Source organism: Saimiri boliviensis, chromosome X (genome assembly GCF_048565385.1).
Source record: "Saimiri boliviensis isolate mSaiBol1 chromosome X, mSaiBol1.pri, whole genome shotgun sequence".
Taxonomy (NCBI): domain Eukaryota; kingdom Metazoa; phylum Chordata; class Mammalia; order Primates; family Cebidae; genus Saimiri; species Saimiri boliviensis.
In genome coordinates, this window is record NC_133470.1 from 42529971 (window position 1) to 42537703 (window position 7733).

At 43.7% G+C, this 7733-nt stretch overlaps 1 pseudogene; it reads left to right on the top strand.

Annotated features, from left to right (window-relative positions):
• The first annotated feature begins 5763 nt into the window (after positions 1 to 5763).
• LOC101042437 (uncharacterized) lies at positions 5764 to 7148 on the top strand (annotated as a pseudogene).
• The last annotated feature ends 585 nt before the right edge of the window (positions 7149 to 7733 follow it).

The window sequence follows — 7733 nt, forward strand, 5'->3', positions numbered from 1 at the left end:
CTTCATAAAGGATCACCATGAGAATCTAGGAAGTAGTGTTTCTCTAACTGGAACATGTATTAGAAGCCCCTGGAGGGTTTATCGCTAGACACCACCTTTCAGAGTTTTGGATTCAGTCGTTAACTCTGGACCAGTTCTAAAAAGCTGCATTTCTTTTTTTCTTTTCTTTCTTTTGAATCAGAGTCTTGCTCTGTCGCCCACACCCAGGCTGGAGTGCAGTATCGTCATCTCCGCTCACTGCAACCTCAAGCGATTCTCCGGCCTCAGTCTCCTGAGTAGCTGGGACTAGAGGCACGTGCCACCATGCCCAGATAATTTTTGCATTTTTGGTAGAGATGGGCTTTGACCATGTTGGTCAGGCTGGTCTTGAACTCCTGACTTCAGGTGATCCGCCCGCTTCAGCCTCCCGAAGTGATTACAGGCGAGAGACACAGCGCCTGGCCACAAGCCGCATTTCTAAGAAGCTGCCAGCTGCTGCTACTGGCGTTGGGGAGGATGAGGGCGGGACACGGACACTTTAGAACTGCGGTTCTGGAGCAGTGTCTCTCAAACTGAGGTCTCTGACTGAGACTCTAAGAATGCTTACAAATGTACGTGGGGGGCCGGGTGCGGTGGCTCACGCCTGTAATTCCAGTACTTTGGGAGGCCGAGGCGGGTGGATAACGAGGTCGACAGATCGAGACCATTCTGGCCAACATGGTGAAACCCCGTCTCTACTAAAAACACAAAAATTAGCTGGGTGTGGTGGCGCGCCTGTAGTCTCAGCTACTCAGGAGGCTGAGGTAGGAGAATCCCTTCAACTGGGGAGGCAGAGGTTGCGGTGAGCTGAGATCGCGCCACTGCACTCCAGCTTGGCGACAGAGCAAGATGCTGTCTCAAAAAAAAAAAAAAAAAAAAAAAAAATTACCTATTTACCTGGCATTTGTTTGAATCAGGTATGGCAAGGTGACAGACACTGAGACGACTGCCTTACTCACAGTTAAGCAGAGAGAGTGACGGGTCACCATGGGCAAAAGCCTTTTGTTTTTTGTAGGAAGAAATGGGCAGGGCAAGGTGAGCAGTTTAGGGTTGGCTACTTTAAATAATTTTGGTGGGCTCTGGGATATAGGCATAGTCTCTAGTTCAGTGCCTGGCCCTAGGGTGCTTTAGGCCCAGCTTGGTGTGTGAAAGTTAGTTAAGGGAGGCAGTGGGGAGGAGGGGACAGTATGGGCTAGGAATTGGTTAGTTTCCATGTGAAACCTACCGTGGCGGGCAACTTGTTGGCTATCTCTAGGAATTAGCTGGCCCCCAGAGGGGCAGTTTTTCCAGGATTATCAAGGCCCCGAGATAATCAGTATAATAAAATACAGAAAAATTTAAAACATGATTAATACAAAGAAGAATTTTCTATTCCATCTTTATTGTAATAATAATCTTCCCGTTTTTTGGTACTGGTTGTAAAGACCAAATTTTTTCCTGGTGATATTTCCTAATTTAAAGATAGTTTCACAAAATGAAATTTAATTTATGAACTCATTGTCTCTAAAACTGGGGACTAAGGACCCTCAGAAACCCAAGAATATATCTTTATAGATCCAAGGGAATTTTTTTTTTTTTTTTTTGGAGACGGAGTTTCGCTGTTGTTACCCATGCTGAAGTGCAATGGCACAATCTCGGCTCGCTGCAACCTCCACCTCCTGGGTTCAGGCAATTCTCCTGCCTCAGCCTCCTGAGTAGCTGGGATTACAGGCACGTGCCACCATGCCCAGCTAATTTTTTTGCATTTTTAGTAGAGACGGGGTTTCACTATGTTGACCAGGATGGTCTCGATCTCTTGACCTCGTGATCCACCTGCCTCAACCTCCCAAAGTGCTGGGATTACAGGCTTGAGCCACCGAGCCCGGCCCAAGGGAATTTTTTAAACCATTAAAAGGACTTCATGCTTAACTTTGAGAAACATATTGTATTGGCATTCACATTAATCTATACTAACAGCCCCCTTCTGTCAATGAACAGCAAGCATTACCTTTTTATTGTTTATTATTTTTATTTATTTATTTAATTTATTTTTCGAGATGGAATCTTGCTCTGCTGCCCAGGCTGGAGTGCAGTGGCACAATCTTGGCTCACTGCAACCTCCGCCTCTTGAGTTCAGGCAGTTCTCTCCCTCAGCCTTCTGAGCAGCTGGGATTACAGGCGCCTGCCACCATGCCTGGCTAATTTTTGTATTTTTAGTAGACATGGGGTTTCAACATGTTGGCCAGGCTGGTCTTGAACTCCTGACCTCGTGATCTACCCGCCTTGGTCTCCCAAAGTGCTGGTATTACAGGCGGGAGCCACTGAGCCTGGCCTATTATTTTTATTTTTATTGAGACGGGATTTTGCTCTGTCACCCAGGCTGGAGTGCAGTGGCATGACCACAGCTCACTGCAGCCTTTACCTCCTGGGATCAAGTGATCCTCCTGCCTCAGCCTCTGAAGTAGCTGGGACTGTAGGCATGCACCATAGTGTCCAGCTATTGTTTTTATTTTTGTAGAGATGGGGTCTCCCTATGTTGCCCAGGCCAGCCTCGAACTCCTGGGTTCAAGGAATCCTCCTGCCTCAGCCTCCCAAAGGGCCAGGATTACAGTCATAAGCCACTGTGCTGGCCTTTTATTGTTTTCTTAAAAGCAAACTTTAAAAAAACCATATACAGGGCATCAGAAATGTTAAAAGAGTTATCAGATCATTCTCCCTACCAAGCCATTTCCTTTCCTTTGTCTTTCATCTGCTCACAAAACTTTTTATAAGACCACAAAACTCTGTGTGTATATGTGCGTATGTGCATGCTTACACAACGGGTTTCACTAAGGTACTCTGAATTTTCCTTTTAGGAATGATTATATAGTTTACTGCTTCAAACATCAAATAATTGTATCTCTGTGTGTGGCGGGGGAGTGGGGAGTGTCTTCCATTGTGTCTGTGTGGCAAGACAAATGGGGGAAAATGTCCACTTTTCTCTGAAGAGAATCCAGTGTACTATGAAGATAAAAGTAGCATCAATTTTGTTAGTCTAATACACACTGCTACTGCTCAATGAGCAGGTGACTATTTATACACTGACAGTCTGCATTCACTGCTCAGCATTTGAGGATTTCCTGAAAAATCACGGTTCTTTCTGAACTTTATTCAGGTCATTGAAGCTGAGGTTTCGGTAATACTTAAAATCTTTTCTGAGCTGAAAAGTATGTAGGATCCCCCAACAGAACCATAATAAAGTCTGGAAATTACTTGTGGCTGGGGTTGAGTTTTCATGAGGGACTTAAAAAGCCTTAAATGTGTACTTAGCTGGCTATAAGGGAAGCCATGCGCACTCCAGCAAAATAGAGCGATACTCAATGAAACATTTCATGGCCCACAAACTGTCCCTTACTAATTTGGATAACTGGGGCACAGAGTTTATTTTTGCTTATTTTATTTATTTTTGTTTTGCTGAAAACCTATAGTGTGCTGAGTCTATCCTGCCTTTAGCATTGCTATTTTTTCAGTTTTTTTCATGTTTCGTCTTTCTCAAACTCATTATTTCTTTGACCCCATGCCTGTGTTCCTGCCATTTCTTTTCCTACTGTCGGTCAATAAATAATTAGATGAATATTAAATTATATTGGCTAAATATTTACTAATATTTCCTAACTTACATGGATAGGGAACAAGAAAGCATAACATATTGTCCCTGATCATAAATTTAAATATTTTTGTGGGCCTGGAGTGGTGGCTCACACCTATAATCCCAGCACTTTGGGAGGCTGAGGCAGGCGGATCACCTGAGGTCGGGAGTTCGAGACCAGCCTGACCAACATGGAGAAACCCCGTCTCTACTAAAAATACAAAATTAGCTGGGCATGGTGGTATACGCATGTAATCCCAGCTACTTGGGAGGCTGACACAGGAGCATGGCTTGAACCCAAGAGGCAGAGGTAACAGTGAGCCAAGATTGTACCATTGCACTCCAGCCTGGGCAACAAGAGTGAAATTCCATCTCAAAAAAAAAAAAAAAATTCAATCTGTTGCTACTAGGTACAAACTCCTTTTCCAATCCCCATAAAGTTTTCCTTTCTGAAGATTGTAGTTATTAGTAAAAGAATCAGCCAGTAGCTTGCCTAGACCAACCCTGCAAAGATTGGGTCAGGTGACAGAAATTGAAGAAAGACAGGGGGTGGAGAGGGGGTTGGTCACAGAGGGCATAGGACTGCGTTCCCAGAAGGAAGTTCCGGAATCAGGAGTAGAAGCACAGAAGGTCGCTCTGAAATGAAGGAAGCATTTTCCTCTGTTCGCAGCTGAAAATTGAATAGAAAGCTAGAGAGAATTTACAGAGATCGAGTTAGATATTCAGCTATTATAGTTTAGGCACTAAAATGGAGGAAAGGAACTTGGATTTATTGAAACCATACAGCATACTAGGCACGTAACTACGTGCTTTGTATACAGGATCTCATTTAACCCTTTTAACAATCCAGTAGGCTAGCTATTACTCTTGCCATTTCATATTTAAGGAACTCATCCAAAGCCATACAGTTAGAAAATGGTAGTGTCAGGATATGCATCAAGGTCTTTCTAATTGCAGAGCCTACACACTTTCCATCTTATCTTGCAGGTGACCCAGTTTGAGACTGATGGGAATGTGCTGTAGGTATTTATGTCTACCTTGCAAGCCAGAGACTGTGCTCTTACATCAACTTGCATATCATCTGTCAGAGAAGTTTTGTGTGTGCATGAATGTTTTATTGTTATTATTATTGTTGCCCTGATTCTGGAGGAAAATGTCTTTAGAATTTCAAATAACACATGATTCATTTCCTGATATACACTGTCACCATGATTTCTTTTACAAAAATATTGAAAGTACGCTCTGGAAATAAGAAAGACTTTCTACACATGCACTATAGATTGATGCTTAAGCTAAAAAAAGAAAGAAAGGAGGCCTTATTAACCCAGTCCTTTCTGCATAAAATTCCTGTAAACTGTCAGCATCCCACAGAATTCCACCTACCTGGCAAATCCCAGTGCCATACTTGGAACAAAGATATCTACCTCAATAACATTTCAGGCAGCTATTGAAACCATATTTGGAATACAGGTTTGTTTTTTTTTTTTTTTTTTTTTTTTCCTGAGACAGAGTCTCACTCCATCATCAGGTGCCAGGCTGGAGTGCAGTGGCACAATCTCGGCTCACTGCAACCTCCACCTCCTGGGTTCAAGTGATTCTCCTGTCTCAGCCTCCAGAATAGTTGGGATTACAGGTGCCTACCACCATGCCCAGCTAATTTTTGTATTTTTAGTAGAGACGGATTTTTCCCCATGTTGGCCAGGATGGTCTCGATCTCTTGACCTCATGATCCGCCTGCCTCAGCCTCCCAAAGTGCTGGGATAACAGGCTTGAGCCACCGTGCCTGGCCTACAGGGCTTTCTTGACCAGCTCTGTACAGTTGACCCTTGAACAACACGGGTTTGCACTGTGTGCATCTACTTATATGTGGTTTGAAAATATAGTGTTTAGGTGTGGGGTCTAGGGGTCATATGGCTCGGGTGTTCCCTGGGCCCTGCTGCCTTCACATCCTGGGGCAGCCAGGGGACGCCAGAACATGGAGATTGGTGGCCAGTGGGTCTGAGGCTGTGTGTTGTACTGGGCTAAGATGACTGCCTTTCTTGACTGGCCTTGGCTTTTCCATACATGTGTGATTCTTGCCCCATGGCCCTTTGGCTAACATTACTGGAAGCCATGAGAAGAGCAGCCTTTGCCATTAGATGCAGGGGGATGGTGGTGGAGGTGGGTATAGCAGTCAGAGAACATCTGGCAGAGACAAATAAGAACCACCTGTTCATTCAGAATATGAGCTTATTGTAGAAAGTCTTTCTAATCCTTACAGTTGGCAAGATTTAAAGGATTTTATGCAACAAGCAGGTGAAGTAAACTATGTTGATGCTCACTAGGAATGCACAAATGAGGGCATTGAGTTTCACTCCTATTCTTTTTTTGAGATGGAATTTTGCTCTTGTTGCCCGAGCTGGAGTGCAATGGCACGATTTCAGCTCACTGCAACCTCCGCCTCCCAGGTTGAAGCGATTTTCCTGCCTCAGCCTCCAAAGTAGCTGGGATTACAGGCATGCGCTACCACACCCGGCTAATTTTGTATTTTTAGTAGAGACGGGGTTTTTCCGTATTGGTCAGGCTGGTCTCAAACTCCTGACGTCAGGTGATCCGCCTGCCTCGGCCTCCCAAAGTGCTGGGATTACAAGTGTGAGCCACCACACCCGACTGAGTTTTACTCCTATTCTGACATGAAGCATGCTTTGGACAAACTGGATAGTGCAGAAATATTAGGTTTATTGAACGTAAATCAGGCACAAGCCATAGGCAATCTGATTCTAGAAGCAGATCCAGGTCTTGATCTAGAAGATGGTCACAAAGTAGGAGTTGCAGGAGCAGCCACAGTAGATGTCAGGGTATCTCAAAAAGTCACTCTTGGGCTGGGCATGGCAGCACATGCCCGTAATCCCAGCACTTCGAGAGGCTGAGGCAGGTGGATCACAAGGTCAGGAGTTCAAGACCAGCCTAGCCAAGATGGTGAAACTCCATCTATACTAAAAATACAAAAATTAGCTGGATGCGGTGGTAGACCCCTATAATTCCAGCTACTTGGGAGGCTGAGGCAGGAGAATTGCTTGAACTTGGGTGGCAGAGGTTACAGTGAGCTGAGATCGCACCACTGCACTTCAGTCTGGGTGATGAGTGAGACTCCATCAAAAAAAAAAAAAAAAAGTCACTCCTGATCCAGGTTGCAGAGCAAAGGTAGTCATGTTCTGGTCCAAAAGGCAGGAAATCTAGCTCAAAGAGCAAATCTAAGCCCAAGTCTGATCTGGGCTCCTGTTCTTGTTCTCAAAGCAGATTTAAGGATGAGTATGAAGTATCTCCAGGCAGGTCTCAGTCTTGATCTTCCTAAGGAAATGGAAAAGGTGATATGAAGTCAAAATCCGGATCAAGGAGCCAGTCTCGTTCCAACTCACCCCTACCTGTTCCACCCTCAAAGGGTCATTCTGTGCCCCCTCCACCAAAAAGAGCTACTTCAAGATCCTGTTCTAGATCTCATTCAAAATAAAGATCAGGGTCCAGGCTGAGTTCCAGAGTTTAACCTAGAACTCTTCATTCATTGCACACTTTTATGGAACACTTTCCTACTTGCTTAAGCAGCTGTTCTTCCATGTTTGTACTTGGCCTCTTTTGCAATAGGAATCTCCTGAAAACAGGGGCACACAGAAATTTGATTTGTGGCCAAATTTGATGAAAAAGATGAGGCTCTAAAGAAATGGTGGCATAAAGTCAAAGACTCACTCCCTTCTTTGTAGAATTAAGGTAACTTTGATTTTATAGCTTTTGAGCTAAAATAACTCTTGTAAAGCTTAAATTTTTTTGTAGAGATGGGTGTCTCACTATCTTGACCAGGCTGGTCTCAAATTCCTAGACTCAAGCAATCCTCTTGCCTTGGCCTCTCAAAGTACTGGGATTACAGGCATGAACCATCATGCCCAGCCTAAATTTTTTTCTTATTATTGAGTAGAGTAACAGGTAGAGCACAGTATATCTCTGCATTTATTGAGCTGTTTTTAAAATTTCTCTCAGCAATGTGTTGTTGTTTACAGTGTTCAGTTATTGTTATATTGATTTTATATATATATATATATATATATATATATATATATATATATATTTTTTTTTT